Consider the following 18488-nt stretch of genomic DNA (forward strand, 5'->3'; position numbering starts at 1 on the left):
CCGGCTCGGCGGGAGAGGCAGGGCGAGCCGCTGGGGCGCAGGGCCTGGCGCGGCGCCGCCTGTCGGGCTGGGCTCGGGGTGAGCACCCCAGCCCTGCCCCGGGGCGCGGCGCTCCGTGCGCGCCTCTCACGCCCCGGCCCCAGGCCTCCCGCTCCGCCTCGGAGGTCTTCTGGCGTTTCGTTTGTTTGCTTCGCGGTGTTCATTATCTACCGCAAGAACTTTTTTCTCTGGGAGAGTAAAACCGCGCCTCTGAGAGTGTAAAACCGCGCCTCTGAGGAGAGGGAGGCAGAACTCCCCGGCACGCACAGGGGAACGTCACAAGTTGTTTTCTCTGCTGCCAGGCGGCATGGCTGACTCAGGCCAAGTCAACGCTGAGCAAACGAACAATTCTGCGGGACAGGCTCGCCCCGCGCGGGGAAAGGGTGCAAATGTGGAGGGATCAGATGGCCCTGACCTTTCTTTTTAAAGCCCACACAGGCTCTCTTGCTGACAGGAAGTCGTATATGAAGAGATTTTGTGAGGATGTCCCAAACATTGCTGTTGTGTTTTGCAGTAAAACACTAAAATTTCCTTTTAAGAAGCCTGAATGTTTATCTCTCTTATCCCGCCCCTTTCCCTGGCTAGGTTCAGCCATTAGAATCTGTCAAAGAAAGGAGATCCTGAGCCTATACTGTGATTAAATTATTAATACTATAGTGATATGGTTATCAGAGACACCACCTCTTTCACAAGTCTCTAAAATCCAGGTGGCTGGGAGGCCTCACCTGCCGGAAGTTGGGCCAATGTGTCTGGAGGTGTGTGTATATGTACCTGTGTGCACACACATGGTGGCGTGTGTGTGTGAGCACGCTGGGGTATGTCTGGTGGGCACAGACGCAGTCGTAGGGGAAGCAAGGGCTGTACTGTCTGCATTGGGACCGTCTGTGCCATTTATTAGCCATGTACGTGGGGGAAGTCAACCTCTCTTAACTCTAGTTTTGTAATCTGGGAAATGGGAATAATGCGATGTTCTTCACTGGGTTGTGAGGTGCAATGTTTAGGAATGATGGGGCACAGAGACTGGCACACACTAAGTGCTCAGTAAATGTCAGGTTCTTTTACACTCATTTTACATGAGACCGGATTCCTGAGTTCATGGGTGTTAGTGTGTTTGTGTGTGTGTATGTGTGAGGCCTGGTTAATGGGACAGAAGCCACTATAATCATTCCTTCAAGCACTGAGAAATTGTGGCCTGGAGTCCTTCTCTGTCAGCTCGGACAGGGCTACCCACCCTTCCCCCAGTGGCTCTCTAGGATTTGTGTTTTCAGCCATGACAAGTGCTGCAGACGCTCTCTTTCCAGGACTGACCAGGATGCAGGCCTACTTGCATACCATTCTGATTGATCTATGGCGGGATCTCTGCTGTGGGAGAACTGTGGGGCCTTCTTTCTCTTCTTGCACTAACGTGGACAGGATGTGTCTATATCCGGTCTCGGTTTGCATAGCTGCTCGTTAGAACCACAGAGTTTAAAGTTGAGACGACTCGCTCCTGCCTGGATCAGGCCTGCACTGCCCAGCTGGCTCCTGTAGGGCTTGGATGCCATAGTTATTTCTGGAGGCATGTGCAGGAACCCCAGAGCCTTGTCCTTGGATTAAGGGGGTCAGAACTCAGTGGGGAAATGGCCGGTTGGGCAGCTTTATATAGAATCAGCAGCAGGAACAGAAAGGATTGCATTAGGTGCCAATGAAATGCCATCTCAGCCATGGCTCAGTCCATCCAGATACTGTGTCACTGGGAGTCACGTGGTGCCAGCACAGTCAGCTGCTGAACCTCCCCAGGGTGCCTGCAGTTGGGTAATTATCTCTGGGGCCCTGCAAAGCACCCTGGGAAACAGAGGGTTGTGAGGTAAGAGGCACATTTTATGCTTGCACTGAGGGCACATAAATTCATCCAAAATGTGTGGGAGGAATCCCCCTCACCACTGGCGGGAGGTTGGGCAAGTCAAGTCAGTGTGCCTGTTTGGATGACAGATAAATATATCAACTGCCCAACGAAAACACCTTCCAATAATTGAGAGGAATAGAATGGGCCTGGCAAGCATATGCTAAAAATACATACATAGATACAGACATGTTGTTGTTGTTGGTTTCCATCAAGTCGGCTCAAACTCATGGCCATCCCATACATAGCAGAAGGAAACAATGCCCATTCCTGTACCACCTTTACAGTCACTGGTACGTTTGATTCTATTGCTGTGACCTTTGTGTTAAGCCATCTTGTTGGGGGTTCCTTTGCCTTCACTGGCCCTCCGACTTTGCCAAACATGATGTCCTTCTCCAGTGATCGGTTCCTCTCGATGACAGTCCAAAGTAAGCAATCGAAGTCTTGAATAATATTCTTTGATCCGTAGGGCTTTCATTGGCTAATTTTCAGAAGTGGATCACCAGGCCTTTCTTCCTCGTCTGTCTTAGTCTGGAAGTTCTGCTGAAACCTGTCCACCATGGGTGACTCTACTGGTATTTGAAATACAAGTGGCAGAGCTTCAAGCATCATTGCAACATGCAAGCCCCCGCAGTAGTATAAATGGACAGGACGATGATGGCTATGTAGATATGGACATAGATTTATGACTGTTTTCAAGAAATACTATATGGATATACAATTACTTTTTATTTTACATAATGACACCTATTTTATATATTCTATTTCATCTTGCTTTTTTAAAATAAGAATATATCCTAAAGACTATATCTTATTGCCATATATAGACTAATTAATTCTTTTTAGGGCTGCATAGTATGAATTCTATGAATGAATTGTTATTTAACCAATTTCTCTTGGAATGGACATTTAAGATGTTATTCTTAATAGTCTTTTTTAAGCTTTTTTTTTAAACCAGACGCAGTGTTATAATGACCATCCTTCTAAGCAGGGCTTATATGCCTGTGTGAATATACGTTTAGGATAAATTTTCCCAGAAAGAAATTTCTAAAACAAAAAGTATGTGCATTCAAAATATCAGTAGACACTGAGAAAGTGTCCTCTGAGAAGGTCGCGCCGGTTTCTGACTCTGCCCAGTAGCCCAGGAAAGCTCCTGTTTCCTCACATCTTCACTCACTCAGTGTTAATGGAAGTAGTCTGGGAGTTTTTGTCTTGGCTGATCAGATGGACAATAAATGTCCCCACTTCTGAGCGTGCCTCAGTAATTTCAGGTCAGGCTGGGAGTGCTCTCTTACTCCCTAAGACACTGTATTGCTTTTCTGGGATGTGCCTGTCTGTGGCCTCTGCCCACTTCCTGTCAGGTTCCAGCCCTCGTGAGGAGGCGTGACCCCAGAGGCTAAGTGATTTGTCTTCCATCACACGTCGAGTTAGAGGTAGTGCTGGGACCAAAGCTCCACATGTGCCTTGGAGTCAGACCTGGTTTTGATCTCACCTCCAACATTTACTGGCTTAGGGCAAGTTAAAAAATACATCAGAGCCTCAATTTTCTCATCTATAAATAGGAGTAATAACAGCTACTTCAAAGGAGCCGTGGTGGAACAATGACTAAGCGCTCGGCTGATAACCGAAAGGTCAGCGGTTCGAACCCACCAGCCACTCTGCAGAAGAAAGATATGGCAGCCCATGGTGCAGTTCTACTCTGTCTTACAGGGTATCTTTGAGTCAGAATTGACTCAATATCCCACAGCAACTTCATAGGAGTCACGTGTGGAACAAGAGAACAAGGGCCTGGCACCATGCCCAGTAATAGCAGTATTGGTTGTTACTGTTGTTAGCAGAGTTTATCAAGGCAAACCCGGCCTGCTGATGCTGCCACCTCAGGATCCTCCCTTCCAGACAGTGGTTTTTGCTTTTGTTTTTGTTATTTTCCTTTTGATATTGTAGCAATGACAACAATATGGCTGCTAGCTACAATGGAGTCGGCCCAGACTCATGGAGACCCCATACTCAACAGGATCAGACCATTGTGATCCATAGAGGTGCATACTTGAGGTGCACTAGTTGGAAACCCTGGGGGCATAGTGGTTAAGTGCTACAGCTGCTAACCAAAAGGTCAGCAGTTTGGATCCACCAGGTGCTCCTTGGAAACTCTATGGGACAGTTCTACCCTATAGAGTATAGTGGTCCTGTAGGGTCGCTATGAGTCAGAATCGACTCAACAGCAATGGGTTTGGTTTAGTGGGGACCAAACACCGGTCTTTGGCATGAACCCACCACTCCCCCATCACAGCAAGTCTTACCAATGTTGACAAGCAATTCCTAACACAACAATATCAGTACTTACTGTATGTGAAGCCCTGCGGTAAGGGGTTCCATGGGTCACCCCTTGAAGTCTGCTATGAGAGGCATTTTTCTACCTGCTTTACAGACCAGAGCCTGGAGTCTCAGAGGGGATAAGCCACCACAGCGCTTCTAGGTCCTGAGGGCAAAGCCAGGCTGTGGGCACAGCTGTCAGACTCCAGAGCCAGCAGAGGCCAGCTTGCCAGGCCTCAGGCTGTGGAGCAGCAGGATACCTGTTCCAGGGGCTTTCTACCCTCCCCGCTCCCCACCAGAGGGCTGTGCACTGAGAAATTACATTGCAGCTTTGCACAGAGAGGGGCTGTACGCTATGCACACGCTGAGGACCCAGCAGCCCCTACACCGCTTCCAGTTGCATGTCCACCGCTACCTGCCACCCTTGCCTTCTCTGTGGTCAGGCCTGACCCACCCTGGACCTGCCGCAGCCAGAGCACTAGCCCCTCCACCCTGCCCCTCCGTGAGCTCAGGCCGCCTCCCAGGGCCTTCTCTGATGACCTTCCTCAAGCTCCCACCCCTCCTGCCTGGACACCTGCTGTCTGTCTGCACCTCCAGCCCCCATACCATCTGCTGGCACACACCTGCTTGTCTGAGAGGAGCCAGCTTCTGTATCCCCACCTCAGGAGATCTTTTCTGACCCCACCTCCCCAGCCCTCCCTAAACACTAGGTGCCACCTACCAAGCCACCTGATCCTGTGTCTGCCTCCTTCCAGGAATCCTGACTTCCCCAGGGGCTCTGTGACCCCCCCATCTCCCCACCTCCCACCCCCGAGGGCTGGCAAAGGAAGGAGCTCAGTGAGAACTTGAAAAAAAAAAGAATAACTGCACACGTGACTCCAAGGTTCACACTCCCGGGGTTATATCTGTTTCCAATGCCAAAAGCACTTTCAAACAAACTCAAAAGCTCCTACCCCAGAACTTGATATGTACTCTGAAGTCACTAAGGCATAAGTTGTAATGGACAGAAAATCAAACCAAAACAAATTATAAAAACATGGATGAAAGCCGCATCATCACCACCTGGGTCTTTCCTATTCACCCCAGGAGTAATTTTTATTGTCTCACCGGTCTTCTCTCTCCAGTCTTTCTCTCTTCCTCTCTCCCTCTTTCTTCTCTCTCTCCTCTTTCTTCTTTCTCGCTCTCTCTTTTCTCTCTCTTACACATTCTCCTCTTCCCCCTTTTTTTCTCTTCTCTCTCTGTCCTCTCACTTTTATCTCTTCTTTGTCCTCCTCTCTCTATCCTGTCTCCTTTCTTTTCTCCCTATATATCCTCTCTTCTTCCTTTCCTCTTCCTCTCTCTCTCTCCTCTCTCTTTTCTCTCCCTCTCACTTTCTCTCTCTCCTCTTTTCTCTCTCCCTCTCTTTCTCATCTCATTCCATTTCTCCCTCTCCCTCTTTCTTCTTTGTTTTTTCTTTCTCTCTCCCTTTTTCTCTCTCCCTCTCCTTTCTCTCTTCTCTCTTTTTTCTCTCTTCCCACTCTCCTCCCTCCCTCTCTCTCCTCTTTCTCTCTCTCCTCTTTTTTCTCTTTCTCTTCTCTCTTTTTGGCTTCCCCTCCCCCCTTCTCCTTCCCCCACTCCTCATCCTTGCCTGGAGTTTTCTTCAGATTGTTATGTAATCTGAACCTCTGAGGGAATGCCGACTCCTGCCCCTGGTTATTATACAGCGTCTGATGCAGACACAGGGGCCTAACAGGAAGAAGCTCTAAATCCCCGCGGGGAACGGGGATGGACAGAGCATTCCAGAGTGTTCCACTGACTTGCGAGGTTTACTCCAAGTAAGCAGGTCTCAAGCAGCCCTTCACACAGGTTAGGAGCTAGTCTCATGGCTGTGAGGAGCACAGCATAATTTTGTATATTGTGCCAGAACAAATGCTAGTGTGTAAATCTTAGCCAATGACAGGAAATGATTGAGCTGGCTCTCCTTCATGGAGCCCTTGGAGCTGGGTTCCCGCTTGCTCAGATGAGGGCGAACTTTCAGAGCCCCACAAGGTTCCTCCATAGCCTCCTAGCCACCAGAAGCCCACTGTCTAGGGTAGCTAGTGCGGTGGACAGAGGCTGGTTTGCCCAGGGCCCAGGCAGACCATGGGGCAGGAATTGAAGCTCCGAGGCCGTACCCCTTCTGGTCCTGGTATCTTCATTCTTAGTGGGACCCACTTCTCCAGCTTCTCACTAACTGACCTCCATCACAGCTCACTCTTCTCTCCTGTTCCTGCTTCTCTAGCAAAAGCCCTCCGCAGTTAGCACCCTTCTCTTATTGTGGAAATGGCCTGGGCCACACACTGCTTTGCACTTAGCAGGAACATCAAGTCTCCTTCCATTCGCCAAGGGAGGATAACACTTGGTAGGGCAAGCTGGCCAAGGCTGAGACTCCTTGGTTATCTCCCGGAACCCCACACCCAGGGGGCAGTATTTCGTCCTCACACTGCATGTGAAGGCCTCAGACCGCTGCACCAGATCCCCCTGCCTCTTCTCCTGCATGAAGTACCAGATTCCCGAGAGGGGCTCCAGTGTACAGCCAGTCAGATGCCCTGCAGGCCCGGCAAGCACTGTATCCCTTCCCCAGAACTATGGCGTGGACAGCATGCCTATGTCATCAGCAGCTGGTGGACACCTGTACTCTCAGGAAAGAAATCACGGTTTCCCAGATCAGAACCAGACAGGACGACTGTGCCTGCTGCCTTTGATGTGAAGCCACGGGCTGCACTGCCTGTACTGCCTGTGTTCTCAGTCAGCAAAGCCCACTTGCTGGGAAATGCCGCCTTCTCCTGATAAGCTTGCAAACTCTCTCATTAAAACCTTACAAACTGCCTTTAGCAAGTGTCATGGATTGAACTGTGTCCCCCCAAAATATCTGTCAACTTGGCTAGGTCATGATTCCCATTATTGCATGATTGTCTACCCTTTTCTCATCTGATGTGATTTCCCTATGTGTTGTAAATGCTATTGCTATGATGTAATGAGATGGATTACTGGCAGTTATATTGATGAGATATACAAGATCAGCTAGCGGCTTAAGCCAGTCTCTTCTGAGATATAAAACAGAGAAGCAGGCAGAGAGATATGGGGACCTCATATCATCAAGAAAGCAGTGCTGGGAGCAGAGAGCATCCTTTGGACCTGAGGTTCCTGCGCTGAGATGCTCCCAGACCAAGGGAAGATGGGTGACAACAACCTTCCTCCAGAGTCAACAGAGAGAGAAAGCCTTCCCCTCGAACCAGCGCCCTGAATTTGGACTTCTAGCCTACTGGACTGTGAGACAATAAACTTGTTAAAGCCATCTACTGGTGGTATTTCTGTTATAGCAGCACTAGATGACTAAGACAGCAAGGCTGGAGGCTTCAAGCTCAGATGCCCCTTCTTTGTCTTTTTTTTAAACCATTTAGCTCAAACACACCTTGTATTCTTTCGCTAATAATGGAGAGGTGAGAATACAAGTTTAAAGTCAGAGGATTTGGGCTTGAACTCGGACCCACTCTGAGTTAGTTGTGACCTTGAACAAGCTGCTGAACCTCTGCGTCTCAGTTCATTACCCAGTTCCAGGCTGGCATCACCGGTGTGCAACTGCGCAGTCACACAGGCTGACTTGGTTTGATGCTCTGCTGTCATAGCCTTGAGATCCTTAATAATATTTTAACGAAGGGCCCCACATTTCCATTTTGTGCTGGGCCTCATAAATCATGTATTCCTACTCAGGTTAATGGGGATAATAACAATTTCTGTCTCAGGGGCTTGCATAAATGTGATATGATAGATAAAACCCCTAGCATAGCGCTTGACACATATTAATATTATGTTTAATAACTGCCACTGATTCCGTGATTGTGAGCGTCTTCAATAAGTGCTAGCTTACTCCCTGCTGCCCAGGTCCCTCCTCTTTCCTCAGTCTTGCCTCTATCTGCCCATTTGCCACTGAAAATAGTATCCTAGGATCTGCTCTCCACAGTCTGCCAGGAGTCCTGCGACTCCTTAAGGCCAGGCCCTCCAGCCAGCAAGGAGCTGCCCTCTCAGTAGCTCGGTTAAGCTGCTCCTTTCTGGACTGTGGTATCTGCTGTGAACACTTGTGCTGTCATGTTTTCACTGGAATCAGCAAAGGCGGGGAGTCGGGGGGCACCACAGAGAACACAGGTGCCTGCCTGTGCCTGGCCTCACGCAGGCAGGCGTGCGGTTTTGAGCAGCTCTCTAAACCCTGAGCTCAGCCCCCTGCCCCACACATTACCCTGGGAGTTAGTCTTGCTCTCCTGCCCTCAGTAGCAGGGCCTCAGCTCTCTGTAGCACCTAGTGGTACAGGGAAGCTGGCATTTTAAAAACACAATGTGAATGAATGAATAAACTGACGTGAATGGATGAAGCATGACGTAAACAGAGGGTGCTGTCCCTGTCCTGGTACTTCTCTGCATCCTCTCCCAGTCCTCAGGTGAGGCCTCTGTGGCTCCTGGTGGACTAGCTGCATCTGACCCCACCCGTTGGCCTCTCCCCTCCCAGAGCTCTGTGAGCACCCTAACCTGTGGGGGTGGTTCCCCCTCCTTCCCTCTCACCTGGCCCTTACGCGCTTATGTCTCACTTTCATCCTGTGTTCTGTGACTGCCTTCCCCCAGCACAATGTCCTCCTTCATCAGTGACTTTGTTTTTTCCCCCTCTGCTCCCCTTTGAGCAGGCCCCCCTGGGACAACCTCTGGGGGATGTCCTTTACCACCCTTTGAGCAGGCCCCCACTGGGACGACCTCTGGGGGACGTCCTTCACCACCCTTTGAGCCTTTCAAGGGGAGCCAAGCCTGGGCTGTCCTGCCATTTAAATTGCCTGCCTTCAACTTCTGCAGAATTCCTCAATTCAGTGAAATTAATTTCAGCTATCGATGATAATCCTGAACCTTCCTTTATTTTATTGCACAACCTCTCTTTCATTTTCAAAAATTCTATAAATTATCCTGACTCATCCCTTTCCTGGTGACTGTATTTCTGACTCAAAATGCAGAGAAGCAGGCTCCATTTCACGTCAGTTATCTCATTTTGCCCTCAGCAGCCCAAGGGGAGATATTTTTATCTCCACTTTGCATGCGATGATACTGAAACTAGGGAGGCCATGTAGCTTGCAGGGAGAGGGAGCACGCCTCCCATTCTCCACAGCAGCAAAAACCTTACAAGGGAGGCCAGCCAGGGCCAGCTCCCACTAGGCACAGGGCCTGGAGCCCACAAGGTTTTAGGGGCCCACAAAAATGTTTCAATTTTTTCTTAAATCAAAAGAGTAAATTTGAACTTTTAAGATCAAAGATTACAGTTGTCTTTATGCCAACAAAGTCATAAAATGTAATTTTTAACATATTTTATGGAAGAAGGCCCCAGGAGGCAATGCACCCAGGCCCATGACAAGCAACTGCTGCCCACAGGTCCAGCATGGCTGGCCATTCCTCCCAGCCAGGCTGCCAGCTCCCTCCAGGGCCAGGATACCTTCTGCCTTTCTCTCCTCTCCCTGCCTAGAGTCCCGCCCACCAGGGCTTCGAGGGCTGGGCAGCTGCTTGGGTGCTGCGGTGCCTGCCCTTGACTTCTGCACTGTGGAGATTACCAAGTTCCTCAGACACCCAGGGCTCGCTCTCCGTCTCTCTCACTCACTGCCTCTCTCTCTCACTTTCTCGAGTCAGCTCCATCTCTCTTTTCCTCTGGCTTTTTAAACCAGGAGATTAGGTTACTCTTCACTTAAAATTGGAGTCCTGGTGGTGCTGTGGTTAACAGCTACAGCTGCTGATCAAAAGGTCAACAGTTTGAATTCACCAGCCGCTCCTTGGAAACCATACGCGGCAGTTCTACTCTGTCCTATAGAGTCACCTGTAAGTCAGAATTGACTTGACAACAATGGGTTTGGTCACTTAAAATTAAAAAAAATAAGTTCTCTTTGCCCTGTTTCATTATTACAGAAGCAACCCGTGTCCATTGTAAAAATTATAGGTGTGAGCACCAAGAGCAACAAAGTAGGAAGTTTCTCTCTGAGGAAGAGGGTGACTTGGAGGTGCTCATAGGAGAGTCAGGTGACATCCAAACAGTAATTCAGAGGGAGATCTGGGCAGCTAAGGACCAGGGAACATCACCATAAAGAGGCCAACAAGTAAGGGGGTGGGGAAGCCTGGAAAAGCATGCAGGGTTGCAATGATCACCCTAGATCAGGCCACAGAAGGGGATGAATGTAGATCAAAGCCCAGAACCAGAGAGCCAGGGTCTTCATGCAGGGGCAAAGGAGGAAGGAGAGCTGGTGAACCATGCTTGGTGAGCACCCTCTCTGCTAGATCAGGTTTGCGTGGTGCCTCGTTGAACCCTGAAGGCAGCATGTGGATGTGGATGGTACTAACTCTGGTTAAAGACATAAGCACTGAAGTTCCAAGGCCCCCCACTGCCTCCCTGACACTCTAGCTCAGGAGCCAGGTACATCTCCACCACCTCTGGGCTCTAAGGCCTCCGTGCTGGGGGGGCTTTCTCATGACCCTTACCTTCTGCTCCATTCCATGCAGCCCTAAGGACATGCTCCAAGCCCTGGAAGGGAAGGCTTTTCTCTGTCCACCACACCCCAGGGCAATTGTCTCCTCCACCACCACTGCTGTCAGCTGGAGTTCCACCAGCTGCTAATACCATGTTAACAGTGGCGCACAAGGACCCAGGTGTGACCCAGGGCAGAAGGAGGGCTGTCCTGAGTGTGCCTGCCAGCCCCTGGGAAGCAGTAGGCAGCTGCCTCTCAAGGTCACTGCAAGGACACTGGGAGGGAACATTGCTCCCCTCTCCCTTGCCGGTTCCTGACTGCCCCACCACAGAGCTACCCCATGGCCCACAGCAGCTTTGTCTTCAGTTAAAACACAAAAATAACAATTGCAGCTACGCATTACTACATTTTGTGTTACGCCAAACCGTTTCAGGGTTACTTCCTCTCTTCATTTGAGAGATGCTGCTCTCCCTCTTTGCCGGGTAAATTAAGTGGCGTTCAGCGTGTTGGTCTCCTGGTGTTGCCATAACATAAATACTCCAAGGGGGTGGCTTTGAAGAATGGACTTTACTTTCTTACAGTCCTGGAGGCTAAAAGTCCAAATCAGGGTCTCAGGGGTGTGAATTTCTTCTGTGGGCGGCTCTTTTAGTCTTTGGAGATGTCCACCGATCCTTGACACTCATCTTCCCTTCTGCCTGGGCCTCTGTGTCTAATCTGCTCTTTTTATAAGTCAGAAGTGTTTAGGTTTAGAACCCATGCTATGCTGGTATGATCTCATTAGCACAACAAAAGAAAGCCTCTATTTCCAAACAGGGTCATATTTACAGGTACAGGGGTTAGGATTTCCCCACGTATTTTTTGAGGACATAATTTGACCCATAACACTCAGAGAAGCTTCTCCAAGGCAGGTTGTAGAAGACAAAAGAAGGCTGGAACACGGGCCTCTGACTCCTTTGTAAGGGCACTGTTTGTGCCATAGAAACTCAGTTATTGGGGTTTTGTGGGTAGAAACAGGCCAGGGGATGATGCTGAGGAGCTGATGCTAGGATGAAGGGTTCTCACAAGGAAGAAACTCATGCTGGCCTCCATTCTCCTGTCTTTGCCCTCCCGGCCCTCCCTACCCTACGTGAGCACACACACTCCCTATCACACACCACCTTCTTGCATTTCTCTTCCCCAGGTAGGGATCGCCCAGGCCTACAGCACAGGGAGGCTTTCTTAAGAATCTAGCTGGGCCTAGGGTGGGGCAGACAGGCATTTGGTCCGCAGATCCTACTGACTTCCCAGAGATAAGTGGAAACACATTTAAGAACCGATGGCTCTTGCAGCTTTTGGTCACTGGCATAAAGGCATCCTATGCTTGTGAAGCTTTTTCCTACTCCACTAATTTTTGGACACTGTTCCCTTTTCTTTGCCTCAGTATAGAATATTTGCAGTATGCCTGACTATAGGCAATGTTCACTGCTCTCCAAAGCCTCTTCTGTCTGTGACCCCATCCAAGGTCTGTGTGGTAATCAGCCATATCCCAGTAAGGCTACGTGGCAGATGAAGTCACAGAGGTTTGGAGAACTCATCTAGGCTGTTTTGGTTATTTTATTGTTTGTTCAGCACTCCCTTTCCCCGTGCCCTCCCGCACTGAACTCACCCTATGGCTATTAATAAAGACAACAAACCCCTCCTTCTGGCAGGAGGTGTTGCCGCCTACCATGAGCCAGTTGTTAAATTCTGGAGCTAGTTTCAGCTCTCCAGGTTTTTTTTCTTTTTTCTTTTTTTAATTTTTATTGTGCTTTAAGTGAAAGTTTACAAATCAAGTCAGTCTCTCATACAAAAATTTCTATATACCTTGCTATATGCTCCTAATTGCTCTCCCCCTAATGAGACAGCACACTCCTTCCCTCCACTCTCTTTTCGTGTCCATTCGGCCAGCTTCTAACCCCCTCTACCCTCTCATCTCCCCTCCAGATAAGAGATGCCAACATAGTCTCATGTGTCTACTTGATCCAAGAAGCTCATTCTTCACCAGTATCATTTTCTATCCCATTGTCCAGTCCAATCCCTGTCTGAAGAGTTGGTTTTGGGAATGGTTCCTATCTTGGTCTAAGAGGAGGTCTGGGACCATGACCCCTGGGGTCCTTCTAGTCTCAGTCAGACCATTAAGTCTGGTCTTTTTATGATAATTTGGGGCCTGCATCCCACTGCTCTCCTGCTCCCTCAGGGATTCTCTGTTGTGTTCCCTGTCGGGGCAGTCATCGGTTGTAGCCAGGCACCATCTAGTTCTTCTGGTCTCAGGCCGATGTAGTATCTGGGTTATGCGGCCCTTTCTGTCTCTTGGGCTCATAATTACCTTGTATCTTTGGTGTTCTTCATTCTCTTTTATTCCAGGTGGGTTGAGACCAATTGATGCATCTTAGATGGCCACTTGCTAGCTCTTAAGACACCAGATGCCACTCTCCAAAGTGGGGTGCAGAATGTTTTCTTAATAGATTTTATTATGCCTATTGACTGAAACCATGGTCCCCAAACCCCTTCCCCTGCTATGCTGGCCTTCGAAGCATTCAGTTTATTCAGGAAACTTCTTTGCTTTTGGTTTAATCCAATTGTGCTGACCTCCTCTGTATTGTGTGATGTCTTTCCCTTCACCTAAAATAGTTCTTATCCACTACCTAATTAGTGAAAACTCCTCTCTCTCCCTCCTTCTCTCCCCGCTCTCGTAACCATCAAAGAATATTTTCTTCTATGTTTAAACTATTTCTTGAGTTCCTATAATAGTGATGTTATATAATATTTGTCCTTTTGTAACTGACTAATTTCACTCAGCGTAACGCCTTCCAGGTTCCTCCATGTTATGAAATGATTCACGGTTTCATCATTGTTCTTTATCGATGCGTAGTATTCCATTGTGTGAATGTACCATAATTTATTTATCCATTCATCCATTGATGGGCACCTTGACTGCTTCCATCTTTTTGCTATTGTAAACAGTGCTGCAATGAACATGGGTGTGCATATGTCTGTTTGTGTAAAGGCTCTTATTTCTCTAGGATATGTTCCAAGGAGTGGGATTGCTGGATCATATGGTAGTTCTGTTTCTAACTTTTTAAGGAAGTGCCAAATCAATTTCCAAAGTGGTTGTACCATTTTACATTCCCACCAACAGTGTATAAGTGTTCCAGACTCTCCACAACCTCTCCAACATTTATTGTTTTGTGTTTTTTGGATTAATGCCAGCCTTGTTGGAGTGAGATGGAACCTCGTTGTAGTTTTGATTTGCATTTCTCTAATGGCTCTGTGAGTCAGAATAGACTTAATGGCAGTGGGTTTGGTTTTTTTTTTTTTTTAATGGCTGATGATTGTGAGTATTTCCTCATGTATCTGTTAGCTACCTGAATGTCTTCTTTAGCGAAGTGCCTGTTCATATCTTGCCTATTTTTTAATTGGATTGTTTATCTTTTTGTAGTTGAGTTTTTCCAGTATCGTGTAGATTTTAGAGATCAGGCACTGATCAGAAATGTCATAGCTAAAATCTTTTTCCCAGTCTGTAGGTAATCTTTTTACTCTTTTGGTGAAGTCTTTGGATGAGCACAGGTGTTTGATTTTTAGGAGCTCCTGGTTATCTAGTTTCTCTTCTGCATTGTTGGTAATGCTTTGTATACTGTTTATGCCATGTATTAGGGCTCCTAACATCTCTATTTTTTCTTCCATGATCTTTATCATTTTAGATTTTATATTTAGGTCTTTGATCCATTTTGAGTTCGTTTTTGTGTGTGGTGTGAGGTATGGTCTTGTTTCATTTTTTTTGCAGGTGGATATCCAGTTATGCCAACACCATTTGTTAAAAAGACTGTCTTTTCCCCTATTTAACTGATTTGGGGGCCTTTGTCAAATATCAGCTGCTCATAAGTGGATGGATTTATGTCTGGATTCTCAATTCTGTTCCATTGGTCTATTTATCTGTTGTTGTACCAGTACCAGGCTGTTTTGACTACTGTGGCTGTATAAGAGTTTCTAAAATCAGGTAGAGTGAGGCCTCCCACTTTGTCCTTCTTTTTCAGTAATTTTTTTTTACTTATGTGGGGTCTCTTTCCCTTCCATATGAAGTTGGTGATTTGTTTCTCCATCTCATTAAAAAATGTCTTTGGAATTTGCATCGGAATTGCATTACATCTATAGATCGCTTTTGGTGGAATAGACGTTTTTACAATAAGTCTTCCTATCCATGTCAGCTCTCCAGATTTGACCCCACACACATCCCTCTTTACTCTCAGCCCATCACAGGGTCTGGGTCCTCTTATAGGGCCCAAGTCTGCAGGGATTTCTTGGGTAGCAGGTGACATGAGCCACAAGCTTTTGGCTTTCCCCTCAGTTCTAGTGAAGTCCAGAATCATCACAATCCAATCTGGTGACTTTGATTTTAATTCAACAAGTACCTACTGCGTGTGAGACATGAAGACACACAAACCCCATCTCCAAAGAGTCTTCAGACTAGTTACGGAGCAAGACCTAAGAATACCAGAGAACAAAGCAAGTCAAAGCATGATTCAGAGCAACTTGGGCCCTGCAGGCCCTTCGCTGCGGTGATTCGGGCATATTAACAGTGCTGGTCTCCTCTGGAACAAAGGCCGCACGTCCTTGAACTCCAAAGGAGTGTTTTCCCACACAGGGTTCCGACCCCAAAAAGAGAAAAAACATGGCATCACAGCTACAAGTCACCATTGCAATTAATTATTTTTATTACTTTTAAGAACAGCGTCATTTTTACAAAATTAATTCTTATCTCTTATGTAAAAGAGATAAGGAGCCTCCCTGACCCAGCTGAGTCAGGGATAAGAGGCCTAGTAACATCCCTCACGCCCAGTGACCCGTGGCGATGGCTCACTCCCTAGAAGGCACCCTCTGACACTGAGATCTGCCTGTGACCATGTCTGAAAAGCCCTGCCTGGTCCCTTCCAGAATGGTTAACTGATGCCTTAAACTGGTTTCTCCTCAGTTCCCATTTGCTGTCCGTGATGCTACTCTGGCTCTTGGATCTCAGATGATCCTTCCATGTTAGATATTCCCATGATCAAGGTCTCAAGTGGAAGCCACTAAACGCTCTCACTGTGCTTAAACATTTGCCTATAGCCAGAATGCAGTGTCCACACAATTTTACCAGTTAAGCACTTTCTCCACAAGAAAAGTTTTTATCAAAATTTGGGAACCCTATTTATTCTGAAAAATTGGAAGAGAAACTGGATAGAAAAGTTCTATTATGAAAGCAATTAATCAACAAATATTTACTAATGACCATATGCACCCCTGGTTCTGCCGTCATTGAAAACATCTGGGCTATGGTGTGTCCACCTGCCATCAGTCACTGGGATTAAGGAGGAGACAAAGAAAGCGTAAGACACAATCCCAGTCGGTCCTCCAAGCATGATTAGGCTTCTGGGTGCAGCAAGACACACATCGTGATAGATAGGAGTAAAAAAGCATCCCCTTCTTGCAGTGAGAAATTTATTATGCAAATTCAGGCTTTAGATCAAATTGCCTATTACTCACTATAATTATTCACGGAAATAGCTAAATGGATATTTAGATATTAAAATAATAACTTCAAGTAACAGGACCCTCCAAATGCAAATTGGTACCTTTCTAACTAATAGTAAATTATAATGAATTCCTGCTTAACTGGTTATAGTTTCATCTTCTTGAATTAAAATTTTGTTCTTGAAGGCACAGGTTTTCAATGTTCAATGTTGATTGCTGAGAGTGTTCTATGGGGAATTACTTCAGTAAAGACAAGTTGCAAGTATGTAAAATAGGGGGAAAAAAAAAGCAGTACCAATATACTGAGCTCCTGATACGTAGCAGGGATGGCATGGCCTGTTGTAAGGGCAGAGAAAGCATTAGCTAGTGTTATTGGTCTTGAGCTACCATCCACATTGTCAGGTGGAAACTGTGGGTGGTGTTAAGGATGAAGAAACGGCTACATGAAGCTAAGTAACAATGTGCCAGGTGGTGCACAGCTGGTCAGTGGTGGGGCTGTGAATTGAGCCTAGGCGGTCTAACTCCTGGTCTGTCTTTTAACCAGTAAACAGTTGCCATGTAGTTGACTCCAACCTATGGCAACCTCATGTCTGTCAGAGTAGAACTGTGCTCCATAGGGTTTTTAAAGGTTGATTTTTCTGAAGAGGATCACCAGGCCTTTCTTTCAAGGGACTTCTAGGTAGATGTGAACCTCCAACCTTTTGGTTAGCAGCTGAGCACACTAACTGTTGTACCACCCAAGAATTCCAGCCCTTCTTTTATCCACGTCAGAAGATCCCCTTCCACATGTGTAGGAAGCGAGGGTGCCAGGGAAGAAACAGAGTTATCTTTAACAGGAGGAGTGAAAGGAAGTTGGTTCAATGGGCTTTTTAACTCCCTGAGTTTGTATCAGGCTTTGGTGATCACCCCTCAGTCACTTCCTATGTAAGAATAGTGGAACTTCTGAAGAGTCCTTTTGGAACAAGGCTATTTTTAAACTATTCATTTGAGTAGACAGTTCTGGGGGAGGTCTCTGAGGGCATGGGGGTGAAATCCGTGGTGCTCTGTCAGAGTTCAGGTGCCTGGCAGATAATGCTTCCCACTCACTGGCCCTGCTGAGCCTCATCCCCTGAGGCTGTGGGTCTCCTTTGACTCTCCCCACTGCCCTCGCTCTTTCTGTGTCCAGGGTTGTGCGTTGGCAACAGCCATCCCAGAGGTGGCCTGTCCTGGAGGCACAATGCTCTGATTCTGGCCTCATTGGCCCTCCTTGTCCCAGCTGTGGGAACAGGCTGACTGTCTGGGCAGAGAATGGACTAGTCCCTCGCAGCCCTGCCCCTGCCCAGAAGCACTGATGGAGACGGTTCTTCTTTGAGGCCGGTGCGTGGGGCTCTCGCCAAGGAAAATGAATGGAGCTGGCTTCTTGTTTGTGCCTGTTCCCGGTGTCCCTCGCAGATAGCACCCCCACTCAGGGCCTCCAGTGTTGCAGCAGGAAGCTTCCCAGAGCTCCCTCTGACCTCCTCTGCCTACACCCTTGTTTTAGACAGGCCAAGGTCCCTCTGATATGCCATCTGTCCTGGTTCTGGGATCCTGAGTCCCCTGAGAGAGTCCCTGTGTAAGCAGGACCTTACCAACCCAGTGCAGTCCCCCAGAGAGGGGTCAGCAGAGGCATGTCAGGGAGGTCCAGGCCACATCCTCATCAGCAGACCAGGAAGATTTAACAGAAGATAGGACCACATTGAGCAGACCCACCCCACCATGTCACCTCACCAGCGGTTGTCTTGGTTCTACTGTTAACCAGTGAGGGAGACTTACATTAGTGATTTCACATCTTTGGGCTCAACTTCCCCAGCAGATACCTGTGTCTTCACAACCTTCAATGTTGTTCAAGGATGAAATGAAGCTGTGGTGCACCAGGCCCTGTAATCTGTGAACATGGCCAAGGCACTGAGGGGTGGGCCTGCATTCTAGCAGTGAGTGCTGCACTTTGAAAGGGATAGGCCTTGAGTTGACAGGCCTGGGTCTATCCCCACTGCCACCTTAAATGAGAAGACACGAGGTGAAGTGTTTGGAATAGACCTAGCACAGGGCAAGCACTCAGTAAATGTTAGACTGAAAGGCAACAGTGAGAGACTCAGAAACACGAAGACTTAAACCAGGGGCCTGCGAGCCACACTCAGAAATCAAATCCAGCCAACGGCCAGTTTTTATAAACAGTCTTATTAGAACACCAAAAAACTAGTTGCCGCT

The 18488-nt window shown here is 47.7% G+C and overlaps 1 protein-coding gene and 1 long non-coding RNA gene across 3 annotated transcripts in view; one reads left to right on the forward strand and one right to left on the reverse strand.

Moving 5' to 3' along the window:
• The window catches only part of LOC126078516 (uncharacterized), a 296796-nt gene that overhangs the window by 273426 nt on the left and 4882 nt on the right, over positions 1 to 18488 (reverse strand). The window lies entirely within an intron of this gene.
• Positions 1 to 18488, forward strand: part of GYPC (glycophorin C (Gerbich blood group)) — a 42506-nt gene that overhangs the window by 342 nt on the left and 23676 nt on the right. The gene's annotated exons all lie outside the window — the stretch shown is intronic.

Source organism: Elephas maximus, chromosome 6 (assembly GCF_024166365.1).
Source record: "Elephas maximus indicus isolate mEleMax1 chromosome 6, mEleMax1 primary haplotype, whole genome shotgun sequence".
Lineage (NCBI taxonomy): Eukaryota > Metazoa > Chordata > Mammalia > Proboscidea > Elephantidae > Elephas > Elephas maximus.